At 49.5% G+C, this 27,596-nt stretch overlaps 1 protein-coding gene and 1 long non-coding RNA gene across 2 annotated transcripts in view; one reads left to right on the forward strand and one right to left on the reverse strand.

The window, feature by feature from the left end:
- Positions 1-27,596, forward strand: part of CTCF (CCCTC-binding factor) — a 601,567-nt gene that overhangs the window by 466,962 nt on the left and 107,009 nt on the right. The gene's annotated exons all lie outside the window — the stretch shown is intronic.
- LOC138447971 (uncharacterized) lies at positions 10,903-12,882 on the reverse strand. The gene is made up of 3 exons (XR_011259976.1): positions 12,780-12,882; positions 12,260-12,412; positions 10,903-11,741 (listed from the first exon to the last, which is right to left on the reverse strand). It is a non-coding gene; the product is annotated as an uncharacterized lncRNA (long non-coding RNA).

The following is a 27,596-nucleotide window of genomic DNA, read 5'->3' on the forward strand; positions in this document are numbered from 1 at the left end:
GTGCCATCCTCCATCACGACCCGAAGTCGCTGAACTTGCAGGCCTGGCTCCTGCAGCGTTAGTTTGGAGGATACGACATACCGGCCGAAATGCTATGGACACAAATGGAAGAGGTTCTCTGTCTGGTGCCACGCACAGAAGATTAACCCTCTACGGATTACGGCTCCCCGGGTAATGCCGTACCTTCTGACGCTGGCAAAGGCTGGACTGGCTCACGCGTCCATCAAGATTAATCTTGCTGCGATCTCCCGATACACCAGAACCACGGGGCGGACGTCTGTGGTCTCATCGTCTGGTGAAAGAATTCATGAAGGGACTGTTCAGATCGTTCCCGCCGGTGAAGGCTCCGGCGTGGGAGATCAACGTGGTGCTGACCAAGCTCATGGGACCTCCGTTCGAGCCTCTGCACTCGGCTCCGTTGAAGTTCTTGTCGTGGAAAACAGCATATCTTGTGGCCATCACCTCCGCACGAAGAGTGGGAGAGATCCAGGCCCTTTCCTGCAAGCCCCCGTACTTGACTTTTCACGACACGAGGGTAGTGCTCAGGACGCACCCCTCCTTCATGCCCAAGGTACCGTCGGACTTCCACCTCAACGAACCCTTGGTGTTGCCTGTTTTCTTCCCGTCGCCGGCCGAGAGGACTTTGCACTCGCTGGATGTAGCTAGAGCGCTGAAGTTTTACGTGGACCGCACGAAGTGTTTTCGGAAGACGTCACAACTTTTTGTGAACTTTGGACCTGTCAATCAGGGGAAGGCTCTCTCAAAGGCCTCCATTTCCAGATGGCTCTCCGGCTGTATCATGTACTGTCATCGGTTGGCAAACCGACCGCTGCCTGGCCGTCCGAGAGCCCATTCCACCAGAGCGATAGCAGCTACCACGGCGTTCCTATCTGGTGTGCCCTTGCTGGACATCTGCAGGGCTGCTACGTGGAGGTCGACGCACACCTTCACGAAATTCTACTGCGTCGATCGGGATTCCAGGGAGGAGTCCAAGGTCGGCCAAGCAGTGCTGCACAATCTGTTCGCCTAAGGTGAGCCTGGTGAGGAGGTAAGAATTGCTTAATGTTGAGTTTGATGTAATGCTTAATGTTGAGCCTTTGCCACCTCCCGTGGTTGTGCATGTGTGTACTGCTATGTATTCTTTATTCATGAGCATGTGAATCCATGCCAGACCCCATGCTGGAGAAGGAACAAGTTACTTACCTGTAACTGTTGTTCTCCAGCATGGGTCTGGCATGGATTCACATGCGAACCCTCCCGCCTATCCCTCTGCGGCTCTTCACTTGGTCATACTGCCACTTCACGTGCTACCAAATCTGAAGATGGCTGCCAGAGGCTGGGCTTAGGTAGAGGGCAGTCATTGGCTGTGGTCAGTATGACGCAGAGATCAGTGATTGGTTACTACTACGAAAGACAGATCAGAAACAAAACTGATACTGATTTTTTCGTTACCGAGGATTCCCAGCCTGACGGAATATTCATGAGCATGTGAATCCATGCCAGACCCATGCTGGAGAACAACAGTTACAGGTAAGTAACTTGTTCCTTTTAACGGATCCCTTCATCCCACAGTTGGCTCATCTGATGAAACACCTGGCTTGGAAACATTGGAAGCGTCAATTAGATACCATTGGGTGTACTGGGTCTCTGCACATATGCACACTGGTACCAGATAGGATGTCCTCGACCAAATGGGAGCCTCCCAAGCCCCTTGACCTTTGTTGTTTTTTTTATACTTGGACAGATGCTGGTTTTCGAAACAGCTCTCTCATTGTCTGTCGGAGCATTATCTCTCCACTGAAGTGTCAGAGTGTAATCTATGGGAACCACTCACCAGAGATGCTGCGAAAGGATACACGGCTACCAGTTCTCGATACCTCTGTAGAAAAAAGACCTTCCAAATGATGTACCTTGCAAGCTATTAATAAACCAAGCTAGAGGAGTCAATCACTGGAAAGGGCATGAACACACACAATAGCAGGGATGCACCAGGCTGAGAAAACAAGAAGAACATATTAGTATAGCTCGAATAGAATCAGGAGTCTGTAAACTCCATCAGAAACTAGACTAACCTGAGAGTAACACTCCAGAAGTGTGGGTGACTGCTTCCTTCAAAACAAGTTCAAGACAGTTCAATTAGGATCCAATAGAAAATGTCATAAACGTAAACAAGGAGGAAGGGATGGTTAGTAATGGGAGCTGGAACCCGAACGGCACAAGGGACTCACTAGAGTCAGGTTGGTGCACGTAGCTGATATGGATCGCGTCCACAGTTCCTGTGCACATGCATTGATGTTGAAGAAAAAGAAGAGTAACCAATCACCCTTGGAGATCCTTAATGCGTGAAGGAACTTAGAATAACCGAACCCTTTGGTTCACCGTTGCTTGCGTGTAATAGTAAAACATCCAAAAATCATAACACGTGTAGCTGGAAAGACAAGTAAATCAAAGAACCACAGATAACTAATGTGTCCTTTCCGTGGCCAAGGAACAGACCTGCAGCTAACGTCGCAGGAGATCAAGGCTGAAAGTGAATGTTCGTCGAGCAGATGATAGTCGGCAGACACAAAAGTGGAAAGGCACAATTGCATTCCGGGTTGCTGTTCATGTAGTAAGGGTGGGAATTCAGCAGAATAGGGAGACCATGAAAGTCTGTGGGGCTGAATGGTGTCAGAATACCGAGATGCAGAGGAAGAAGAGGCAGACACAGTTCAAGTTTCAAAACAGCAGAATCTGTGGAAAGTAACCGTAATAGGAATACGAGGCGTTCCAGGGGTCTAGGCAGCGCTGACCCGAGTTGCGGCGCAAACGGACAGAGCTTCGGAAGGAAATACAATCAGAAGCACAGAACAGCCAGAACGAGACGTTTAAATAACGTCTACAGAACGCGTAATTGACAATGTAGTCCGCCGTCATGTGAGGAGCCGTTAACCCCACGTGATAAAGCAAAAGATGTCCGGAATTAAGCACAGCGTCCCCAGATCGCATGCCGTCTCAATGGCAACTTCCCCGCAAGTTGCCAATGCAAGTAGATTGTCTGGCTGCTGTTCTCGGTGCAAAACTGCCTGTGCTCACAATGCATAGAAACAGAGGCAGGTAACTCTACTGAAACAGAAGTCCGGACTGGAGCAGGCATGACACTAAGGCAGTGGTATTCCAACATTTCATACCAAGCCCCCATGGAGTAAAAAAAGGATGTCCAAGGGGGCCCAGGCTCTTTAAAATAGAAGTAGATTTTCGACTGCATATATTTTGTATTAAAAACAGTCTTCTTCATCCCTTTTCAAGGAGTCTGCACCCCACCGCCATCCATCGAGCCCCCCAGTTTATAGATTACTGACCTAAGACCTCCTGTATAAAGGCTGCAGGAACTGGAAGCAACCGACATCAGCCTGACCCACATTTGCTCCTGTGTCCGATCAAAAGTTATCAGCCAGTCCAAGGACTGCAGTGCCCTCATGGGAGTGTGTTTTGCGCAAAGGTTTTCACTGGCCATTTCCTTCTGAAAAGGGGCAGTGAAGACCCTTGGCACTGGCCTCCCCCTGCAGGCTTGCTCTAGTACATCTTTGCTCACCCACCACCCCCTTTAAAGACAGGAAGGACAAAAAAAAAAAGGGAAGAGTTTCCAATGCTGAAGCGAGTCATCTTCCAGACATTGTTCTGCCCGCTCCTTTTGAGCGCAGCACCCCTGGTCTCCTACTCAAGTCAATTCTCACTTCACAGGAAACATTACCATCTCTCGTTCCAGCTAATATGGTACCATTCCCCAATGCCTTTTCTACTGGAGAATATGGAGTAGTTTAATACATTGGAGCTCCCATATGGAACACACTGGCGTAACGGGGGCCCCCGCAGTGCGTGGGGCCCCTCCAGCACATGTCCTGGGAGGGGGCCCCGCTTGAAGAGAAAAAAAAATCTTTTGGATTTCTCTTTGCATTCATAAAGAAATTATGTCTGTAAAAGAAATGTCTTTATGAGGCAGAGTGACTACAAAAAGAAACTTTCTTTTTTAAATCTGAGGGATCCCCCCACCCCATGCAATGGAAGACCCTAGGCTGGAGGCCTCTATGTCATGGGGTGGGGAAACCCTATGACTTCAAAAAGAAACAGTGGGCTTTATTAGGAGTTTGTCGGTCTGGAAACAGTACATGTAAACTTGCCAGTACCGTTGTTTCCGGACCGGCAAACTATGAGTTCTGCAATCAGGTGCCTTTCAGCCCGCCAGGTCTGACCTGGCGGGCGGAACGGCACCGGCGCGCAGAACTCAACGGATGCACCGGCACCATTAATGAATGGTGCCGGTGCATCCGGCCTCCCCATTCCAATTGTGGCCAATGGGACTCAAATGGGAATGGGGAGTGATATTTTCCGGCGCCCGGGAATGGGCAATTATCGTGTCCACCAGGGCTGTAATGCACCAGTAATTGTCCATTCCCAGGCACCTAAAAATTCATGACTCTGGCAGCAGCTGTGCTGGTATTTACCGGCACAGCTACCGTCGGGGTCATAATGACCCCAAGTATCTTTTTGAAGTCACTCTGCATTCATAAAGAAATTATTTCTATTATGGTTCAGTCCTTAAAGGAAATCATTTCTTTATGAAGTCAATGTGACTTCATAAAGGAAATCATTTCTTTATGAAGTCAATGTGACTTCAAAAAGAAACAATTTCTTTTCTTTTTGAAGTAATAGGGCTCCCTTTAACCCTATGACGGGTGCTTGTGTGAGTGTATGGTGAAAGGGTGCACACTTAAATGGTTGAGTGTGCATGTGTGTATATGGTGAATGGTGTGTGTGCTTGTGTACAGGGGTGCAACAAAACCTACAATTCGGGGGGCTAACCCTTCAAATGTTGGGAGAGGCGGTAACTTCACGGGAAGTGGAGGAGGGGCAAACTTATTTGTGTGGGGGGAATCCAATTTCTTTACACATTTTAATGACTGTTCTTGTTCAGCTTTAATGTTACACGCAGTCAACTCTCTCCCACTTATGGACTGCTGCGAGAATTGAGTGGTCTCCTGTTCCCTCTCAACACTTCCAGTCACTCCCCTGGCATGCAAGTACTAAACCCACATCAATTTCAATTGGCTAAAAAATATGGCATTTGAATGCAGGTACTAACAGTGAAATGCTTTTATTTTAGTAATTGCTGGGCTCATGTAAACAGTAAAACCCAGGTGCCATTTAACATCCTTGTCCTGTTCTGTCCGGCAACTGCTCTGAAGGTCAGCCAGGTCGAGTCAACATAGCCCAACATTTCGGGTGGTGGGAGGAGTGCTGTTTAATGCCTTAATTACTTATTGGTAATCTTCATTACTCCTATTCCTAGTCTTCCTTGTCCCACGACTTGTGTATGAAGCACTGTTAGGCAGAATCCTGTGCAGTGCCCCTAGGGACCACTACACACAATTAAGACTACAAGTGGCAATACAAGTTCACCTTTGGTACAAGCCTGTACTACACTGTTAAAGTGGTAGCAGTAGCGGAGCAGCCAGACATATCTCAAGAGTAAATGAGCAGAAGTAGAGATTACACAAAGGACTACAATTACTGTGACTCAAGCAAACGCAGACTCAAGGTTTTTGGTTAAAGTAAAAGTACATTTATTTCTAGACCATCTGTTCGTAAAACTCTTCAATTCTATTAATTTTAAATCACACGTAAAATACACTACACACAACCAATTCACTTTGTGCAGCACAATTCAAGGTAAGTACCTTTTGGATTTGACAGACCGGTGTTGTGAAACAGAGACGTTACCGGGGGTACAGATGCAGACACTTTTTGACAGTAATGACAGTTTGGTCTTACTAAAAATATGTGTACCCGCGGGAAGAAATGTTACCAGAGTTAAACCACACTTGGCACATGAATCAACACAAGAGAGTTGGGGATAAAAATCCTAGGTAATACTTTTGTCAATGCAGGTAGAATCAGAGGACACTTTCCTACTAGTGACTAAAAGTCAATAGGCCTGCGCCAGTGTCAAGTGGAACAGGGTTCCTGTTGTCGAGGATCACACGGTTAGTACAGTTCATGATTCGAGATGCCAGGAGTACTTGGATATTGTCAAAAGAGGAAGCAAAAGTTATAAGAGGGAAGGAAGATAAGGACAAGCCTTTGGTGAGGAGAAATAGGTTCACCCCAGCTCCTCGAGGTCAGACACAGTACCTTATTCAAGTGAAGAAGAGCTGGTGCTACGGCAGTTGTTCCTGGTAGTTCCTGCAGACTCCCGGTTCCTGTGGCTTCAGTCGTGGAGACAAGGAGGAAATCTGGAGCGATCTGAACTACCCAGGGATGAAGCCAGCAAAAGCAACAGTGAATAAAAGGTGCGCTCCTTTAAAATGGTAGAGGCTCTTCAGGAGGCTATCCAGACCACTATAACTGTGTGCAGCGATTTCGACCAAGAAGAAGATCCTCTGCCTGTGGAAGTTGAGCTGGTTGATCCCACCAGGCTCAAGGGAAAAAGACTCTGGACTGGATCGTCTCTTGACGTTGAAGGGTAGATAGCTCAGGACTGCAGCAGGGCTCCGCCGGGACTCTGTAGTTGCAGCAGCCGCCTTCTTCTCCGCTTCTCTTCGGTTCCTTGCAGTTCCAGTGGCGACTCTGCCTTCCAGCCCAAGAGTCCTGCCTTTTATGCGAAAATCCCCCATTTACACAGCCTGGTTGTCAATCACCCAGCAGAGGGGTTGTCCGGCCTGGACAACCACCTCAGCCAATCATGACAAAGTGCGACTTGGGTTTCCAACGATACCCTGTGCAGGGGGTGACTACACCCCACCCTCACATTCAGCCCACCGAGACACCCAGGTGCCAAAAGGAGGGCTTCTTGAGAGAAGCCTGCCAAAAGACGGCGAACAAAGAAGGCAAACCTGGTTTGCCGCGCAAAGTAAAACACAAGAAGGACTTTAACAAAGAAATGGCGAATAAACCTGACCGGAGCCAAAAGAAAGAGTATTTGGTCAAGCAGGTTTATGTTCCAGGCTAATATGATAGCCTGGAACAGTACATGCACTTAAGACTGTCAGTACTGGGAGACTTTGTTTCCCTTAGTCTTTCACTTTGTTGCTATTCTTTAGTAACATTTTATCAGTGCACAATATACCTTACAGTACAGTGCACTGGGGTCCCTTTTTAATTTTAAACATCCTAGACCCTCTCAAAGGATTTTTGGTGAATGTACAAGTGTGCCTTGGACAGAGCTGGTGGCAGCAGTTACTTTATGTATTTTCAACTCTTTCCTATGGTCCATACCGCGTTTACCGCATTTGGCCCAGGACAGCGGCCAGTGCCTAAAATGTCCATGCAACTTTAATCGCGGTAGAAATGTTAGGGTAGATGTCACTGCCAGTAGCCAGGTCTAAATGCTAAAAGAGCAAAACAAAGCTCAGAGAGGCACAGACAAAAAGGGATAGGAGTTAACCCTTTCCAGTACTCCATGTAAGATGGGGTGTACTGGGTCTGTAGTTTTAAATGACTATGTAAAGTAAATGGCAACTTTACCAGTTTTCTGGGGGACAGTAGTCAGCCCCAGAAAAATGGAGTCAGTGTGAAGTCTCAAAGACAACCCCGTGTTACTGCACGGAAGGTGCTGTGTAACACACATAAAAAGTATGGTTCATGGAGTGGTGTCCTCCAGGGCCCACTATCACACACACACAGTCGAAATACACATGTCAAAACACATGTAAGAGTGGGAAAAAGGCTCACACTCTTACCAAGTGGAAAAAGTAAACTCCAGAAATCCAGCAAAGCTGCTGGGGGGACTCACTAGGTGAGGGAAATTAGCCATAGAATGAGAATTCTCCCTAACAGGCACTCTGCCTCATACACAAGTACTGGGATGAGGTAGAGGTACATGGAGGTAATGCCTGACTTAGCTACCTGTAATCCTCATTACGTAACACTCTTCCTTGTCCCAGTAAAGGAGCCTCATATGTAAAGTCTGGGACGAGGAAGAGGGAAGTGGAGGTAATTCTGGGCCAAGGAGCTGATTTTGGAGGTCGGGGTAGTGGTCGGAGGGAGAGGGGATGTTTGTTGGGGGGCAGGATTGTGTGACAAATCATAATGGTTGTCCGTGTCCAGTCTAAGCAGGCATGACATGTGGTGTTAGTGGTTATAACTGGGCATTTCTGATAAAGCAGTCCTGCTAAGTGTAATTACCTGGCTAGACAGGCATGTCGGTGCTGCCAGACTAGTCGTTTCTTACTGGGGCTTTGTATATTTTTCTGGGAATCTGTGATAAAATGATATATGTCATTTATAATGCGCCTGTACACAAGTGTTTCTAGGCGCGACAAGACACGGGAGGGAAGATAGTGAGGACAAGACAAACTATCTTACTAGGCCTTGTGTCATTCATATCGTGCAGGTGTGAGAACGAGAAGTGCAAGGAGAAAGGGGGGGTGGGAGTGCGAGGAAGAGGGGAGGAAAACACAGGGCAGCAAGTCTTGAGTAAGTGCAGCCATTGCTGTGCAGCTCTGAGTAGTGGAAGGAGAACAAGGGACTGTAGGGTTACAGTTACAGCCCCTAGGTGCGTGGTAGGCCCAGAGGCAGTTCAAGGGTGACTGATCAAGAGAGTCTGGACATAGTGAGACTCTGAGGGTAGCCCAGCAACCAGTCGGTATAGCAGACAGGTAGGTCGGGTGGGCCAGGAGGGGAGGGAGAGATAGAAAGCAGAGGCAAAGAGGAACGTTTTAAGCTGCTTCCGGATCTTCTGGTGGTCCGGCTCAAGTTTGAGAGGGGCAGGGAGGCCTTTCCAGAGGGAGGCACCTGCATAAGAGATTTACCCCCCAACCCCCACTCTCTGCCTGGGGAAGTGTCTAACCCTTAGAGAGTTGGAGGTAGCTGAGCGAAGGGCTTGAGAAGGAAGGTATTTTGGAAGAGAGCGATAGATATAGTTTGGGCCCGGGCGCAGAAAGCTTTGTTGACAATGTAAAGGGTCTTGAAATTGATCCTTGTAGCAACTGGAAGCCATTCGAGAGATTTCAGGGCTGGAGAGATGGGATCCCTGGGTTGAGGCCAAGGATAAGTCTCGCAGTCCTGTTCTGTATTAGTTGCAGAGGGCAGAGAGTAGAGGAAGGCAGGTTGAGAAAGAGGCTATTGCAGTAGTCCAGCCTAGAGAGAACCATGGCTCTGGAGACAGTGAGCGTCTGGTGGAAAGTGAGAAAGGGAAGAGTCCCTTTGAGGAGGAGCAGCTGGTAGTGGGACTTATTGGCAATGTCCGAGATGTGAGGAGAGAGAGAGGAGTCAAATATGACCAAGTTTTTTGTCTCGCAGGAAGGCGAAAGAAGGGGGCCCAAGGTGGGCGGAGAGATTGTGAGAGGGAAAGCAGCAGCAGTGTTCCAATGAGAAGGATCTTCATCTTACTGGCATTAAGGGAGAGATCGGTGGATGCACACCAATCCTGAATCGAAGATAGACAGTTAGGAATGAGAAAGAGGAGAGGAGTCTGAGGGCAGCCTGAAGGAAAGCTGAGTCATCTGCATAAGAAGAGAAGGTAGAGATCAGGTGGGCCAAAGGGGCCAGAAAGAGGTTGAAAAACCAGGGTGAGGGGGAAGGAGCCCTGGGGAACACCACAGGTATAGAGAGATGTGGCAGAATGGGACCAAGGTGCACCTGGGAGGGACAGTGCAAGAGGAAGGTGGTCAGCCACTCAAGGGCCTGATCCGTAATGCCCAGGTTCTCATGGAGTCGATTAATCAGGATGGCGTGGTTGACCGTGTCGAAAGCAGAGGAAATATCAAGGAGGATGAGGACAGAAGGAATGCTGTAATCAAGGTTAGAGAGCAGATCTCCACAGGTGTTCAGGACAACAGTTTCCATGCCTCCGGCAGCTCTGAGGCCAGGCTGATGGTGATGAAGACAACCAACAGATTCAGTGTGAAGAGTAAGCTGGAAGATGGCTGTTTTTTTTTTTTTTTTTTTTTTTTGCAACAGTTTGCCCAGGAAAGGGATGATGGATATTGGGCAATAGTTTTCCAAGCAAGCAGGAAAGGCAGACGGCTTCTTGAGGAGTGGGTGCACAAGGGAGTGCTTAAGGGGAGAGGGGAACATTCCAGTGGTGAAAGAATGATTACAGAAATCAGCCAATGCTGGAGCGAGGGTGTCAATATGGTCCTTGATGGTTCTAGAGGAGCACCTGTTTGGACAACACATTCAAAGATCGGACTTGTCTAGAAACCTCGTCGGTGGTGTCAGAGAAAGAGGAGGAAGAGAAGTAGAGCTGGCCAATGGGGGGGACACAAGAGGGAGAGGAAAAGGAGATGGGGGTGGGGGGGGCTGGATGCGGATAAGTGGGAGAACAGAGCCATACAGAGGGCCTGGGAGGGAAAAGGAGAGGTACAGACCGCAACAGGATTGACCAGTTGCTTACAGATTTTAAAGAGTTTGTCAGTGTTGCTAGAGGCCACAGAGACGCAGGCTTGAATGTGTGTTCTCTTCTTGATGAGTGTTATTGCTTCGACTGGCATTTTGGTGCAACCAGTCTAGGTATGTCTAAATGTGGCCTGGCCTGCTTTACTGTAATGTTGTTACACTGGGCTACATTGTGTAGCCAGCTGGACATGTTTTCATTGTGGCATGGCATTTTTAATAGCAAAGCATTCATGTTCCTGTGCACTGTTGTGACTTGCATGTATTGGATTGGTGTTACCCTACAAAACCATCTAAAAACTGGATGAGGACTGTTTTTTTTTTTAATGAGGTCAGGACCGTGCCCCTAACACACTAAAAAAATATTTACTAAAAAGATCCTGCACCTCTTTCTCCTTTTCTAGTGAGAAACATGCTCACAATAGCCCCTAGAAGGTGTGTAACTCCACAGTTCAAACCAAAAAACAATTATGGACCATTATAAATTGAGAAAATATATATATTTATTTTATTTGTACCATATTGCAGTTTATTTTTTTAAAAAAACATACAACCTGAATGGGGTTGCAATGTACACCTTTTTTTTTTTTTTAAATTTAATAGAAAAATATTGTCAATACATTACCTACGTGAAACACCACATCAAGTATGACACAAATTAGAAAAAGGAAAAAGAGGAGAAAAAAAACAAGTGATAAATTCAGCAATAAGCTGGTAACACTGGGTTCACCACAAACGTCCTCCACCTGAATGTTAACACTAACACAGTTCATCAACACATACACAATGGGTAAAAAAAGTACATTTACATAAAATCACATTAAGAACCTACAAACAATTCTGAAAAAAGCAAACAACGCTACTAGTAAAGCTATATACGTGTAACATTTAGCTGCCTAGTACTTCATCCTTAGGTAATTTCTGATTGTTCAATACATTTTTAATAAATACAAGCTGTTAATGCTCTATTACGGCCGTGTCTTAATCACACGGTATCTTCATCCCAACATGTTTCTTTCCCTAAATCTGTGGATCTTGTGCAGGGAAATTCTTCAGGGGTATTGCTTCAGAAAGATGAACAGTGTAACATTAAACGCAGTTGGTTCCTTATAGAGAAACTTGGTTTGGCCAGGAGTTGCAGCCCTCGAGGGTTTCCTTCTTGTTATACTTGGTTATAACCTTATGGAAAGGGGGGGGGGGCAGAGAAATGGACACACCATCAAAGTGGGTTGTGTAGGGCTCAGAACAAAGTCAAGCATACTTCTCAACCGTTGTTTATAATTAACACGGTGAGGCTTACCACACTACAAACTTATACAGTAGTCTGAGGTGTAAGGAGCGCTGCTTTAAAGTAGGGCGCTGATTCCCTAAAGGAAAGGGAGAGAGAACAACATATAACACCAGGTCAGTGTTGCGTCTAGACAAAGCGATTTATCACTGTAAAACAAGGTGTAGGTAGCACCGATAGTCTGGACCACAGAACAACTTAGATTTATCAAGTGCACTAACTAGCCTTGTCTAATTTCAACTTAACATCCGGTCAGCAAGGGGATTTGAAGACACTAAAGAGTTCATACTAAAGGATTTGAAAATCCATATGAATGTGGTAAGACCAAGTCTCAATAGTTAATACTAAGGGTCCGAGATTGAAAGTAAGCCCTTAGATCGCAGTAAGTAGACAAAAGGAAGGGGAGGTAGATGTATATGTAAGGCAGTTGGAATGACTAGTAATGATCCAACCTGCCGATCAGTGTACTTGCTTCCGTATTAAACTGATGTCAACATAAGCTTCCTGTCATATCAAAGCCTCCATTCTACATACCTGTCTAATTGCAACTCTTGCAATTTGTTAAATACTTATTAGGAAGGCAAAAAGAACGTATACCTGACGCGGCGTGAGGGAGAGGTCCCTTCTTGATCAGGTTTTCCTGTTAGTCTCTATAGCCGTTTCCCATGGAATGCCAGCTGTTAATTAGATTCTGGTGTGCGGGTCCTAGTATCCAGCTTTTTTTGCTCATTCTTGCTCGCATGTCTTCATCTGCATTTTATTAGAAATTATATACAGTTGTTTAATTTAAAAAAACGCTGTTTTAAAGTAGCGTCATGCACGATGTCGCTTAATTTAAAGTCGGTGCGGGGTGCCTCCTGTAGTAAATACCTCTAATCTTTGTAAAGCCATGCTTGCACTGGCTCCGCACGTGGATTTTACAAAGAAAGCTGGTAGCGCGAGTGTTTGCAGCTGTTCGTAATGAATACAACGCTCCCCATATGCTAATGGAAACTGAAACTGAATCTCAACACGCCTGCATGCGCCCAAAACGAGTGAAAACAGATCTGTTCCTATACGGATGTTTTGCTAAAGCTGGCTGTGTAAGGAAAAATATATATAACGGGCAGTTTCTTACCTCAGTTAGTTTTCCATGCTGCTGGTTCTTGGCATGCGTAATTGTTCCACATTAGCCGTCGGATCTGTTCGACAGATCTCTTCTGCAGTCACACTGTTTAAAGCCTCGCTCTGCCGGAAGTGTGCAATTAGGCTCCCGTGACAAAACGACTGCATGAACACTAGTACGTTCAAACGCAGGCGCTTTTTTGTACTTACTGAACCTCCATGGTAGTGCAGTGGCAACACATACCTACTGTGCAATGAAAAAAACGAAAGCTGGTGGGGGCCCGAATCTGACACATGGCTAAATGCCAAAGAATAACACAGTGGATGTCTCTCATCCATTGAAAGTCTTAGAACTTGCTCTAGGTTGTCAGATACATACAATAAAGGATGAAACTCCTTTGTTGTTAAACGAGTGGCAAATCTGCCTAATCACTCGAATTTCTGTACTCAATCTAAATTTATTAAATATGGCATTTGGTCACTTCATGTAGCATACTTAATCTGATAATAGAGGGTAGATTCAGAAAATAGTATAAAGTAAAAATAACTGAAAATGATTGCCTCAACTGGAAAAAACCTTATATACATAAATTGGCTTTGTAAAGCACAATATATAGGGCCTGTATCTGCCCTTCTTTACAAAGACTTCCAGTCGATCAATTCATTTAAGCCAATGTCAACTGAATTGCACAGGTAAATAAGTCTTTCTTCCTGATTGAGTTTTTTCTCATTGACTAATGTTGGTTCTGTTGAGTCCAACTGTAGGAGTACTCTCCATGTAAGTGTACCATGCCAACACTCTGGCTTTTTATCCAATTTTTCTCAGAAAGTGTGTTGTGTATTGCATTAAAACACATATTTATATCTTTCTCCTAGTGCAGTTTGTGGCATACCCCTTCAACAGCACAGTTGTGCGTATTATGCAAGCATGATAATCTAGGCCGGCCCAGAGTGTGGCGCGACCCGTGATTTGTTGAGTTGTGGGGGAAGGGGGGCCCTCAGCATGGTTCACAGGGGGGGCCCCACATTTTGTGTTACGCCACTGATGGAACACTAAAGGAGTGTTCCTTTCACCCAACCCCTTTCCAGACCAGTACCTGTAAAATCCTTGCACCAATTTGCAATGGCCTGGCTCGAAAATAGAACATCCCAAGACCCGGTCAGGTGGCATGAGAATCCCCCTACCACAACTGTATTATCTAAACTGGCCCCCCCCACTCTTTTGCTTTATGCAGGACGACAGAGACTGCTCCCCAGAGACAAGAGGTCAATGTTAAGATGGATTTCAAGACCTGGTGGGCAGAGGTTCAGAAGGCCAGCCTTGTTTATTGGAACAGGGTAACCTTCTGGACAAGCCAAACCAGTCAAGGTAGCATTGGCGGCGGTCAAGACTAGGTCTCAGGAGGGGGGAGGGTGATAGAAAGCCCACAATGAGCACACACAGTAAACACCACAAATTACTGTCGGGTGTTTATCAAAAATACATATACATTTATTAAAGGCCTTTTAAATCAAACAAAGCAAATCCCAGCAGTATTAATGAAACAAAGCCAATACTTACTATGAAACATATACAGTCACCAATGGCCTAAAGGAATATTTACAGTATAGATCCACAACCTGCAAAGAAAGGGGCCAAACAATGCAAATATTGTTTAGACAGTCCTTCACAATTCAAACCCTAGCTAAGAGGCAGTACAGCTCCTAAGATGAGTGGAGCCTTGAGCTCAAACGTACATTTGGTGCTGGCGCACGTGATCATACGGCTAAGTTCAAACCGGGGTCTCTCCAAGGGGCTGTAGCGACCCAGGAAGGTGGATGAGGCAGTGAAGAAGTTCCCACTATTCAAGGAGGGACTCCCCAAGAGGGTAGAACAGGATCCAAGAGTTGAGAATATCTCGGTAGCACAGCCTACCTGGATAAAGAAGAGTGGCCCTCAAGGCACACTCGTGCGTAAAGGTCTTTGGATGCGCCAGGAGGCACCGGTAAGGTTTGCAAGTACTTGGCGACCCTTGACCAAACTTCAGCAGGACTCTGCTTCGGTCATACGTTCAAAACCTACATTTGCGTGGCTCTGCAGCTTTTAGGGGCTGTCTGGGAATTATTCTGTGATGGGACAGTGGCGATTTCTCCGCTCTAGGTGAAGGGATCAGGCTAGTTCCACTGCAGCGACTATGAGGGCACAGGGGGGCACAGCAGCAAGGCACCCATGAAGTTTATCACAACTGCTGGGTGACACGGGGACCATGTATGCTCGGGTTCAGGGGTACTTTCCTAATTCCAGACCTAGGAATGCTAGGTGTACGAAAACCAGCGGGAGAGTGCCTTATGCTCAGAGCTTACAGTCTCCAAAGGGTCAACTCAAAACTCGAGACAGCAGCGGTTCCAGAGCAAAGGTCCTGGTCAAGCTGGTCAGTTCACTCGGCGGTCCAGGAACACTTCGAAAAGGCTTGCTTACAGGTTGAGCAGGCGGTGCCGAGAATAGTTGGTCCCACTATTCCACTGGGTCAAAGCGCCCTTGCAGCCCTTCTATGTTCGATCAGAAACGGAGGGTCCGGGGGGACCTGGGGAAGGCAAAGGGACAAGATGGCCAAAGGACAAAACAAAGGACCTCGTTGCATGGACATTTTAGGCACTGGCCGCTGTCCTGGGCCAAATGCGGTAAACGCGGTATGGACCATAGGAAAGAGTTGAAAATACATAAAGTAACTGCTGCCACCAGCTCTGTCCAAGGCACACTTGTACATTCACCAAAAATCCTTTGAGAGGGTCTAGGATGTTTAAAATTAAAAAGGGACCCCAGTGCACTGTACTGTAAGGTATATTGTGCACTGATAAAATGTTACTAAAGAATAGCAACAAAGTGAAAGACTAAGGGAAACAAAGTCTCCCAGTACTGACAGTCTTAAGTGCATGTCCGTTTCCCCATAATAAAATGAGCAAAAGCCCAGCGGAGTACAGCAGAAGGCTGGGCTCCACTGTCAAGTCAGGCTAGGATGGTCGGACAACAGCAAAAAGTTGGGGGTTCACAACTGCAGGGAAAATTACCCATAAATGGAAGTTTTACCTAACAGTGAAGTACTTGAAACACCAGATAGATGGAAAGAAAAATACATGCTAACACTTTTTTACAGAGGCTGCTCTTACAAAACACTTATTTTGTCATACAATGACATTGGAATTCTTTACTTGAAATGATCAAGGAAAATTGGATGAAGGTGATGTTTAATATTCCGGCTTAAACCCCTTTACATCCAAAGGAAAGTAAGGTGTGAGGGATACTGGCTGCTCAGAAAACAAACGCAAAGAACACATAACATGAATTCATAATGGATACTCCTTGAGCTTTGAGCTACAAAGACTTAACACCATTCACATCCTGCTGGGGGAACCACTTGACCACCCTAGCCTCAGACTAGGCACCATGCAGTAAAAATAGGGGCTGTTTTCTCGGTCTTGGAGAAAGGCAGCATTAGTGCCAATGTGAATTCAAGATCTGAGCCAGTTGAAAGACAAGGATAACCGATCAGAAAAGAGTACCTTCACCCTGGTAGAGGGCCAGGGGGTGGGTGACAGTCTGTGCCCCAGAGATAAACATGAGCGTTGGGGAGAATTCTCAGAAATGCGCAAATTCCTCTGTACCTTGGAGACCCCGCTCCTTTTACCCACTCATGTATTTTTCTGTGATTTAACACTGTTTCTTTTTGTAGTCTGACAAACTCCATAGGCATCGTCTTTGCATTGTGACACACCGCACCTTCAGTGCAGTGGCACAGGGAAGTCTTAGATTTCCTAAAGGTGTAAATGCCTTTTCTTGGATAAACTACTGTTTCCAAGAGCAGTAAAGTGAAATTGGCTTTACTTACAATTGTAATTTAGCACACACTAGCTTACAATGGGGTACTGGAGGGGTTACTTAGTATCCCCTTTGTCTAGTTTCTCATGTAACCTTTTTATGCTACCCTTTCTACAATTAATGGCTGGTGGCAGTGGTTTACTTTTAACTACCATTGTGTGTTTTTACCGCGGGCTGCGTTTGCAGTTGCAGTAAGGCATCCATGGGTGCCCATTTTGTCAAAATGGCCCCAGTCTTCTTTTTTCGCCATTTCTTGCTGGAAAATGCCATCTAAGAGCTCTGAACAAATATTTTGCTGTTCAGAATTGGCCATTTTCCACGGTTTCAAGAACAGGTTGAGTGGAAACCGAGAAACACATTTTTATAAGATTACCTTGATTTTGTGAGAGGCACCTGTCTCCCATGTGGGTTGACCGTCCTAAAGTCCAGCAACAGTCCGGTGGAGCCCCGGCAGGGTCCCCATCCCTCCCCAGAGGGAAGAGCTGTAACATGGCATGGCCTGAGCTCCAGGACAGCCTGTGGTCCTGCCCCCGGCTATCTGCCTCGCACATGTCGGCCACCCCGTTATGTTGGCAGTGGGGGTGGTGGGCAGATTGGCCTGGGGGAGGGGCACCCAGCAAGAATCTGCCCCTCCCTGGGGATTTCTGGGGAGGGCTGGCCCACAGGCACAGGGCCAGCCCCCTAATGCCCCCAAGTGTGCATTTTGTATAGCACAGATTTTTGTTTGCCTGCCTTGAGGGCAAAGGGTGCAAATCAGCACCCATCTGCATCCAAAGAAGGTAAAACATTGTGCTGTACTCTTACGTCCCGTCCCCTTTCCTCCATACTGCATGGGCGTCCCTTCGGGAGATGGAACCTTTTTCACCAGAAAAGAACATTCCCTTTAAATTCAGAGGCGTAGAGGTGGGGGGCGGAGGGTGCAGCCCGGCCATGGGAGCATGCGCTACCCTCCAGCGCCACACCTCAGTCCCCTTTTCCGCGTTGACGGGAACGGGCCGAATTCACCAGCGCTCCTGGGTTTGGCTTCGGCCATGTAATTCCACAGGCAGATACTTCTATTCTGTCTTTTTTTGTCTTTTTATTATTCAGATACTCGGTCCTCGGGCGTCGCACTCCTCCCTGGCGCATGTCGACTTCTACAGGGTTCAGCAGGTGTCCATCCTGCAACACTCTTTCCAACTTCAGACCCCCACGCCCGCTGCCTACGTTGCCTTGGCCCAGACAACAGCTGGCAAGCTTGTGCCAACAGTTCGCCTCCTGGCAGGGGCAGGGCCCCATGTACCTGGCTGATGAATTTCAGATTCAGTGGAAAGGCATGACCGCATATACCTTCCCACCCACGCCACTGATACACAGGGTGATATGCAAGATTAAGGATTCTCACCAACTCACTCATTCTAATAGCTCCATGGTGGCCAGCCAGGCCATGGTTCTCGGAGCTGCTCAGCCTCTCTGAAAGACCTGCCATTCGCCTTCCGACGGGCCCCGCACATCTTCTGGTCTAGCAGGAGGGCAGGGTCATTCACCCCGTGCCACAGAAACTAGCCCTCACAGCGTGGTTCCTGAGCAGGTCACGCTAGGACACCTCAGCCTGTCCCAGGCTAATCTAGAGATCATAGAATGCGCTAGAATGCGCTAGGAGAAAAGCTACCAGGGCCCAGTATAAGCAAGTGGACCAGGTTCTGCCACTGGGCAGACTCTAAGTATATCAACCCCCTTGCATGTATATTGGCCGTCGGGCTCGCCTTCTCGGCGCACTCGCCCACTCGGGCGTGCAGGTAGACACTTGCTGCACTTACTTGGCAGCCATTGGGGTCTACAGAAACTCAGAGGAAGGGGTCATCACCTCTTCCAACCCGATTGTCAAGAAGCATCGAACGGGACTCGCAGACTCTACCCGCCCATCAAGAGGCCACACCTCGTGTGGGACCTCAATATAGTGTTGGATGCCCTGGCGCACAAACCATTTGAGCCAATGGCATCTGCGGACATCGGGCTGTTCACCATTAATACAGCCTTGCTAGTCGGCCTTACCTCGGCTCCCAGGATTAGCAAAATTCAGGCGCTGGTCGCCTCCGAGCCCTACACTACGTTTCACAGAGATAAAGTAGTCCTGCGGACTCACCCAGCATTCCTACCTAAGGTGCCTTCCACATTCCATCTAAACTAAGAAATCGTGCTGCCTATGTTTTTTTCTGAGCCCAAAGATCAAGACCGGGATATCAGGCCTCCATTGCCTCCATAGTCCGTTGGATGGTCTCGACCATCAAAGAAGCTTACGAAGGACAGCATAAGCCACTGCCGGCCAACATGCATGCCCACGCGGTTGGAGCCAGGGCAACGGCCATCGCATTCCAGCGGCATGTCCCCTGGCAAGTCATAAGCAGGGCGGCCACGTGGGCCACCCCTTCGGCTTTCTGCAAGCACTACTGTTTGGATGCTGGCTCTAGATCAGATGCGGCCTTCAGACGGGCGGTTCTTAGAAAACTGTTTGCTTAAGGAGGGTCTCATCGCCACTCTGGGGCTACACTTGGTTGTAATCGCCCATGCAGTATGGAGGAAAGGGGATGGGATGTAAGAGTAATTATAAATTACTCATTTGGATGATCCTGGACCAGCAATCTGCTTCTGGAAGGATTTGTTGGAAAGGGCAGATCCCCAAGCAGCATGCAATAGCGTGGCTGCTTTATTCATGTAAATATCATTTCTCCAGCATGGGGTCTGGTATGGATTGACATGCTCATGAATATTCCCCGTTGTCAGGCTGGGAATTCTTGGTAAAAATGAACAGTTTCACTTAAAAAAACTATTAGTCTTGCGTCCTGTCCCCTTTCCTCCATACTGCATGGGCATCTCTTCCAAGTGACGGGAGACGGAACCTTTTTCACCAGAAAAAAGCCTTCTTCCTCTTTAAATTTAGAGGCACGCACTGGTGCGGCACAGGGAGCATGCGCTGCCCTCCGGCGCCACACCCAATCCTCTTTTCTGCGCCGACAGGAACGGGCCGAATTCACCAGCACTCCTGGGTTTGACTTCGACCATGTAATACCACGCACGATACGTCTTATTTGTGTTTTTTTGTCTTTCCATTCAGGTACTCGGTCCTCCGGTGTCCCGTTCCTCCCCGGCGCATGTCGACTTTCACAGGGTTCAGCAGGTGTCCATCCTGCAATGGGCTCTTCCCAACTTCAGATCCCCACGACCTCTGCCTAAGTTGCCTTGGCCCAGACCACGGTTGGCAAGCTTGTACAGCGTGTAGCTCGCTGTCATCGAAAGCGCTGAAGAACAGACTAGCTAGATGGAGGGAGCTCTTCAGATGTTGCCTCCAGAGGACCTCAAGAACTTCGTGAAACACTGAGTCAGGCCCAGGGTAGGGCCGCTATTTTCCATCGCACCCCGCAAAGGAGACTCCTTCCCAAGGACTATCCCGCGTGGGAGGGACCGTTCAGGTCCTTGTACCAGCACATGCACCGAGGCTGCTGCAGCTACCGGCCTTCGGGCCGAGGGAAGGTTCTTGTATGGGATTGTCATCCGAGGGGCTCCGCCCTTGTACCGGCAATATGGCCGAGGGGCTATGCCCTAGTACCGGCAATACGTCAGGGGGTGCCTAAAAGCAGCTCTACCGACCCCCGGGTCGGGGGTGTTTCACCTACCGGGCCTAGGCCCGAGGAGCAGGGTAGGCCTTGTGATCCACATACAAGAGTCCTGGAGGAAGCTGGGCCCAGCTAGCCGAGCAACATGTCGCAGGCACGTGGCAGGCAGCTGGACAAGATGGCCGCCACGCCAGAGAGAGGCACCCGTCCAACGCCATTTCAGGAGTTCAGCGAAGAACGAGTGTCAAGATGGGACTGGCCTCAACCAGGTACGTGGCCAACAGCCTATCCTTATTCACAGGGCAGCTTCCCAATGCGTCCGTGCGGGCATGGTATGCAGCAGCTCCAGCAGCCTCCGGCTACCCCGTCGGTACCCCCTAACCCCTCCTCAGGCCACTGAAGAGGGATTCTTCAAGAGGTTCCTCAGGCTCATGAAGTCACCTCGGATGGGGGTTATCCTCAAGGACGCCATTAGGGAAGTCTTCCCAACTATGCTAGCGGAACCACAAGTGGGCATAAACAGGTGGGGTCATCACCAGCCGACTCTCAGGCGGTTCCGTACCAGCCTCCGGCTGCGGTCCCTGTGCCCCAGCCTCTGTCGCCAGCGACTCCATCTCGGCAGGATCCTCCTGATCCGCAGGACACGGATGACGAGGACGATCCGAACACGCCATCTTCGGCCAGGGCCTTCCACAAACGTCTTGCTGGCCTGGCGGAATACCTGGCCTACCCCAGCCTGAGCAGCCGGCAGAGTAGGTTCTGGCAGAAGTCCTCACGTGATGCCCCTCTGCCAAAACGGGGATTACTCTGCAGTCCGATGTAGTCTCCCTGGCCATAAAAGGTTGGCTTAAGCCCCACTCGGCCCAGCCGGTCAATTGACGTCTTGACACGAAGTACAGGCAGATGGAGGGGGGGGATACACTCTTGCTCTCGGCCCATCCTCAACCACACTCCTCGATGAAATCGCTGCAGCATCACTATACTCCAAGCCTCAGTCGTCCTCAGCCTTCTTTCTCCTCTGCGGCTCTACTAGGCAAGGAGGAGAAGATCTTGGAGGCATACGGAAATAAACTCTATTCCAACGCGTCCCTGCATCTTTGTCAGGCCAGCGCTGATGCCATGCTGGCTGCCGCTAACCAATGGTTATGGTGGGAAATTGCAGACTTCCTCCCGAACTCCCTATGCAGAGCCAATCGCGTTTTAAGGCAGGGCTGGCAGAGGCCAAGCTAGTGGAGCAGGAACTCATGGAATCCACCGTGGGCCATATTGACACCTCTGACCGTGCCATCTGTATCGCAACAGACATGAGAAGGACAGCTTTGCTTCGGGCCACGAAATTCAACCCAGACGTCCAGGAACACATATTAGATCTACCGTTCGAGGGGGTGGAGGCATCTTCCACTACACCATGGACGAAGAGCTGGACAAAAAGAAAAACGGCTCACAAACGGCCAAGTCTTTATCCATCTTGACAAAGAACAAACCCAAGTCATACACCCAGTCACAGCAGCGCTCTGACCGGGGGCGTACGTATGGAGGGTTCTGCAGTTTCCAGGAACGGAGATCCAGGCAGCCGGACCGCTCAGCGTCTCAGAACTGGCACAAGTAACAAAAGGGTGGGGGGGGGCGGAGTAAGGGCTTTTTCCAGTCCCCCTCCTCCACGACTGCCTCTGAAGGAAAGAATGCATGACACACCCCTTCAGGTCCACTTGTCTCCAGTGGGGGGCAGGCTTGCTCTCCATGGACACTTCTGTTGCCAGAATTCCACGGACCCCTGGATCCTCTCCATAGTATCCACGGGATACCACCTACCTATCCTAGCCTCTCCTCCTTCCCCTCCACTCCCTCAGGTTGGGACAGCCTCTCTTCTGGGGGCGATCCGGTCGCTCGTAGAGAGCCAGGCTGTTGCGGAAGTCCCAGCCTCCCAGCGAGGCTTGCGCTTTTACTCCAGGATTTTACCAATTCAGAAGAAAAACCAGGCGGGCCTGAGAGATGTGCTGGAGCTCTCCACCTTCAACCTTTCCTTACCCCTGGTTACGCCAGCTTTTATAGCGGAGACACTGTGCAAGGAAGACTGGATGTGCTCCCTGGATCTGAAGGACGCGTAACTACACGTCCCGATTTGGCAGCCCCATTGATCTTTCCTACAGTTCAGAATCATGGGCTACCGTTTTCAATACAAGGTCCTTCCTTTTGGCCATCATTCGGTCCCAGGGTCTTTACCAGGCTCATGAATACGGTTGCTGCCCTCCTCAGAGCGCAGGGCCTTCACATCTACCCATACCTCGACGACTGGCTCATCAGGGCTTCATCTCCGGAAGCGGTTGACCACTCTTCCCATGCCCTTATGAGAACACTGCACGATCTGAGCTTCTCGCTCAATCTCAAGAAGTCACAGCTGCAGCCCACGCACTCTTACATTGTTGGGCCCCTCATCTGGGATGCGTGCTCCGAGAAGGTATTTCGGTCAGAAGACAAGATCACGGCCATCAAGAAGGCCACCACCCACTTCCTCAGCAGAGAAGAAACTTCGGCATGGTGGTACCAGCATCTCCTAGGCCTCTTGGCGGCGGTCCTATTAGCGGCGGTCCTATTAGCCGTTCCACACACGAGACTGAGGATGAGGAGGCTTCAGCTGCACTTCGCGGCCTCATGGAACCAGGAGCGGGGCTCCCAATCCGAGATGATCAACATTCCTCCCTCCCTCCATCCGGACCTAGTATGGTGGTCCAGGGACTGCAACCTGCGGACGGGCAAGCCCAACCCAGAGGCCACCAGCAACAGACTACTCGCTCAAGGGCTGGGGAGTCGGCTGGGGAGATCCCTGGACGATCTTTCGGTCCACAGCAGCTGGACGTGACAGGAGCAGGAATACCACATCAAATGGTTAGCGCTGAACGCCATCTGGCTAGCGCGCAAAGCATTCCTACCACTTCTGAGGGGCAAGGTTGTCCTCATCCAAATGGACAACTCGACCAGCATGCACTACGTCAACAAGCAGGGAGGCACCAGGTCCCCTCCTCTGTGCAGACTGACCATCAGCATGTGGGAGTGAACCCTGGAAAACATCTACCACACGGAAGTCCACCTCCCGGGGGAATCCAACCTGGAGGTGGACAGGCTCAGCAGGTTGGGAGCGGACAATTATGAGTTGCAGCTAAAAGACCTCATTATTCAGGAGATCTTCAACAGGTGGGGTCATCTCCAGGTGGATCACTTTGCCACCTGGCACAAGAAGTGCCCTCAGTTCGCCTCCTGGGTCCCGGATCCCTGGGGCAACGCATTTCGGCTTCAGTGGAACGGCATGACTGCTTACGCCTTCCCTCCCACTCTGCTGATTCACTGAGTGATTTACAAGATCAAGGAGTCTCGCCAACTCAACTTAGTTCTAATAGCTCCATGGTGGCAAGCCAGGCCATGGTTTTTGGAGCTGCCCAGCAACTCGAAGATGCCTCTGATTCGCCTCCCGACTGGTTCAGCACATCTTCTGGCACAGCAGGGGGGCAGGGTCATCTACCCTGCGCCTCAGACAATAGCCCTCGCAGCATGGTGCTTGAGCAGGTAACACTGCGGCACCTCAGCCTCTCCCAGGCTTATCTGGAGATATACAGGGCGCTAGGAGCAAGGCTACCAGTGCCCAGTATCAAAGTAAATGGACTAGGTTCTGCCATTGGGCAGACTGCAAGGAAATTGACCCCCTGGCATGTACTTTGGGTGACGTGCTCTCCTTCTCGGCACACCTCGCCCACTCGGGGGTCCAGATAGACACCTGTGGTACATACCTCGCTGCCATTGGGGATACAGGAACTCTGAGGAGGGGAATCTTCTCATCCTCCAATCCTAGTGTCAAACATTTGACGGGGCTCGCAAGGCTCCACCCGCCCATCAAGAGGATGCACCCTGTGTGGGACCTTAACATAGTCTTGGGCGCCCTGGCGCTCAAACAGCTTGAGCCAATGGCGTCCACGGGCATCCGGCTGGTCACCATCAAGACGGCCTTACTGGTCGGCCTCACCTCGTAGAGTGAGATCCAGGAGCTGGTCGCCTCGGAACCATATACTACCTTTCACAAGGACAAAGTAGTCGAGCGTACACACCCAGCATTTCTGCCCACGGTACTGTCTGCTTTCCACTTGAACGAGGAAATAGTTCTTCCTATGTTTTTTGCCAATCCTAAGGATGAAGCACAGAGTGCTGCACTTGGCTGTCAGGCGGGCCCTGAAGTTCTACTTGCTCAGGACCAAGAGCTTCTGTGCCCTGTTTGTCACCTTCGGAGGCTCATGACCAGGCTATCGGGCCTCCATATCCCGCTGGATGGTCTCGGCCATCAAAGAAGCAAACGAGGGCCAGCACAAGCCGTTCCGGCCAACATGCATGCCCACACAGTCGGGGCCAAGGCAACGGCCATCGCAATCCAGCGCCATGTCCCTTGGCAAGTCATAAGCAGGGCGGCCACTTGGGCCTCTCCCTCGGCTTTTTGTAACCACTACTGTTTGGATACCGGCTCTAGATTTGATGTGGCTTTCGGACAGGCGGTTCTCAGGAACTTATTTGCTTAAGGAGGATCTCCTCTCCACCCTGGGCTACATTCAGTTGTAATCGCCCATGCACTATGGAGGAAAGGGAACGGGACGCAAGAGTTGTTAGGGAGAATTCTCATTCGAAGGGATTGTGTCCTCCGACGTATTCCTTATCTTAGATATCTCCTTCCAGCTCTGCTCGCCTCGGAAAATGTTTCTCTAGAGGGCGCTGCGCGTCGACGTCCGCCGAGTCGATGTCCCTCGACAGCCGCCGTATCGACGTCATCCTGCCTATAAAGGCCGCGCGCAGCGTCCGTTGTTCAGTTCCGTTTTTCCGCGCTTACTCAGTGCCTCGGAATACCGTTGCTCAGTTTCGTAGACAATTTATCCTATTTACCTCGAGATATTCGATCCGTACTCGATGGCTTCCTCGTCGGAACCGACGACCCCTCGGTCCGGCTTCAAAAAATGGTGAGATTGTGGGAAAAAGATGTCGCTGACTGACCCTCAGTTTGTCTGTGGTGTTTGGGAGCTGAACACCATTGTTCGGAGTGCGAGGACTGTATGTCCATGACAGCTAAGGCCCTGAAGGGAGCGTAGGGGGAAGCTGGAGAAAGGTAAGACCTTCTTCCTCGACGAAGTCGAGACATTCGTCACCATTCACGCTCCAGGTCTCGGAGTGGGTCCCATCACTGCTCGAGATCGAAGCACTCGAAGAGGAGACGTCGAAGATCCCCTTCTCCGTCCTCCTTTTCCTCTGTTTCTCCTAAGAGAATCCCTTGCCCCACGAAACATAGTTCCCGGGCTCAATGGGAGGAATTCCACAAAAATATGAGCGTCTTCGAGAAAGCGGCCTCGACCCCTCGAAGACTGCCGATTGCGATGCTCGAAAGACCCGAAGGTCAAAAACGCCGCGAGTCACAGTACCCGGCGAAGGAAGCTTCTCGAGCGCGTCACGAACCCTTGAGTAAAGCTATGACCTCGAAACCTTCTTCGAAGGTTCCGTCGACGCTGAGGTCGGTGTCTTCGACGCCGTTGTCGAAGGGACCTTCGACACACGGGTCTGTCGACTTGACGCCATCTTCGACACCAGCGTCGACGCCAAGGAAAGTCACGGTTACGACACACCCAGTGACTATCCCCAGGTCCTCGATGACGATGGCGTCGAGATTGTCGACTTCCTCGAGCAGAATCCCAATTCTATCGAGGACCTCGAGGCCTCTGCCTTTGTTTTCGACGCCACGCCCGAAGCCTTCGGCGTCGACGACATTGACGTTTTCGAGGCCGATTATGACAAGTTTGGCACCCTCTGCCTTGGAGATGGGTTTTACACCCTTTGAGTTCAGAACAATTGAGAACTATGTCCTCAATTTTGGAAGAGGGAGCACTATCTGAACAGGAAGACACATTTGAGTTGCAGGGACCTGCAACCCCCAGTTAGAGAGGAGTTATCCTCAGAAGAACGCAGGTTAAAGGATCTTCATGATTCCTTACATGAGGCAAGTGGGTTAGACACTTCCCCTGAGGTGGAGTTTGCTAGGCCAGACCCAGGGGAGCATGCTGAAACCCCCTATAGAGCCTTAATGGCCAGGATCACAGAATTTATGGGGTGGTCAACACCTTCACAGGCTTTCCAACAAGATGACCTCACGGATATTCTTGACAAAGGTCCACAGGAGGATCCTGTAGTGCCCTTTCATAAAGCTCTTCAGAGGAAGATTATGACGAACTGGGAAACCCCAGATGTCGCCCCGGCAGTAAATAAAAAGCGGTCTACAAAATACAGGGTATCTTCTGCAGACCCGGAGTTTTTTTCAAAACACCCATCCCCAGAAAGTCTGGTGGTACAGGCAGCATCTTCTACTGACGTCAAGACTGCTTACCCTACTGTCCCACAGGACAGGGACGATGCAAAGAAAGTTTTTTCGGCATGTAGCATGGCGTTAAAATCTGTTAATGCTACTTGCACCCTTGCTAGATTCAGCCATACAGTTTGGGAGTGTGCTTCTACAGCGGCTGACTGCATCCCGGAGGGAGAAGAAAGGGAGGCGTTCCTAAATATCGTACAGGACGGTAAAGACGCTATGTGCGAATCCCTCCAGACGGGCATTGATTCGGCTGACAGTATCAGCAGAGCAATGGCGGCAAGTACAACAACCAGGAGATTCGCTTGGTTGAGAAAGTCTGGTTTTGCCCCAGATGTGCAAGCCAGGCTCTTGAACATGCCATTCGATGGCTCTTCTTTGTTTGGGGAAAAAGGCAGATGACAGTTTAGAAAAACTGCAGACATCAAAAGCAGCAGCAAAATCCCTAGGCGCTGCAATCCGTCAGACACCTTTTCGTCCCACAGGAACCTCTGCGAGAGGCAAGTCCTTTCGCTTCTACTCCGCATTCGGAAGAGGTAGAGGACGACCGGCTCAAAGGGGACAAAGAAGAACTACCCGAGGTGGACGTGGTAGATATTCAAAAGCCGCAGCAACAGCAGGTGCGTCTTTACCATCGGCATCTGCATCAGCCGCCCCAAAACCACTCTGAGGACTTCCCTCACAGGACACCTGTAGGAGGCAGGTTAACTCAACATCTGGCGGAATGGCAGGCTATCACGTCAGATGCTTGTGCATTGGAAACAGTTGCCCAAGGTTACTGCCTGCCTCTCCTACACATACCTCAGAGTCATCCACCGGGGATCAGCTCTCAGAAAGCTCCAGATCTGCTCCTCTTGCAGGAAATTTTAGACCTGCTAGAGAAAGGTGCCATAGAACCGGTACCTGTAGCGGAGAGGAACAAGGGCTGGTACTCCCCTTACTTTCTCATTCCAAAGAAAGACAGAGGACTGAGACCCATCTTGGATTTGCGAGAAT

Source organism: Ambystoma mexicanum, chromosome 1p (genome assembly GCF_040938575.1).
Source record: "Ambystoma mexicanum isolate Mex_15411 chromosome 1p, UKY_AmexF1_1, whole genome shotgun sequence".
Classification (NCBI taxonomy): Eukaryota; Metazoa; Chordata; class Amphibia; order Caudata; family Ambystomatidae; genus Ambystoma; species Ambystoma mexicanum.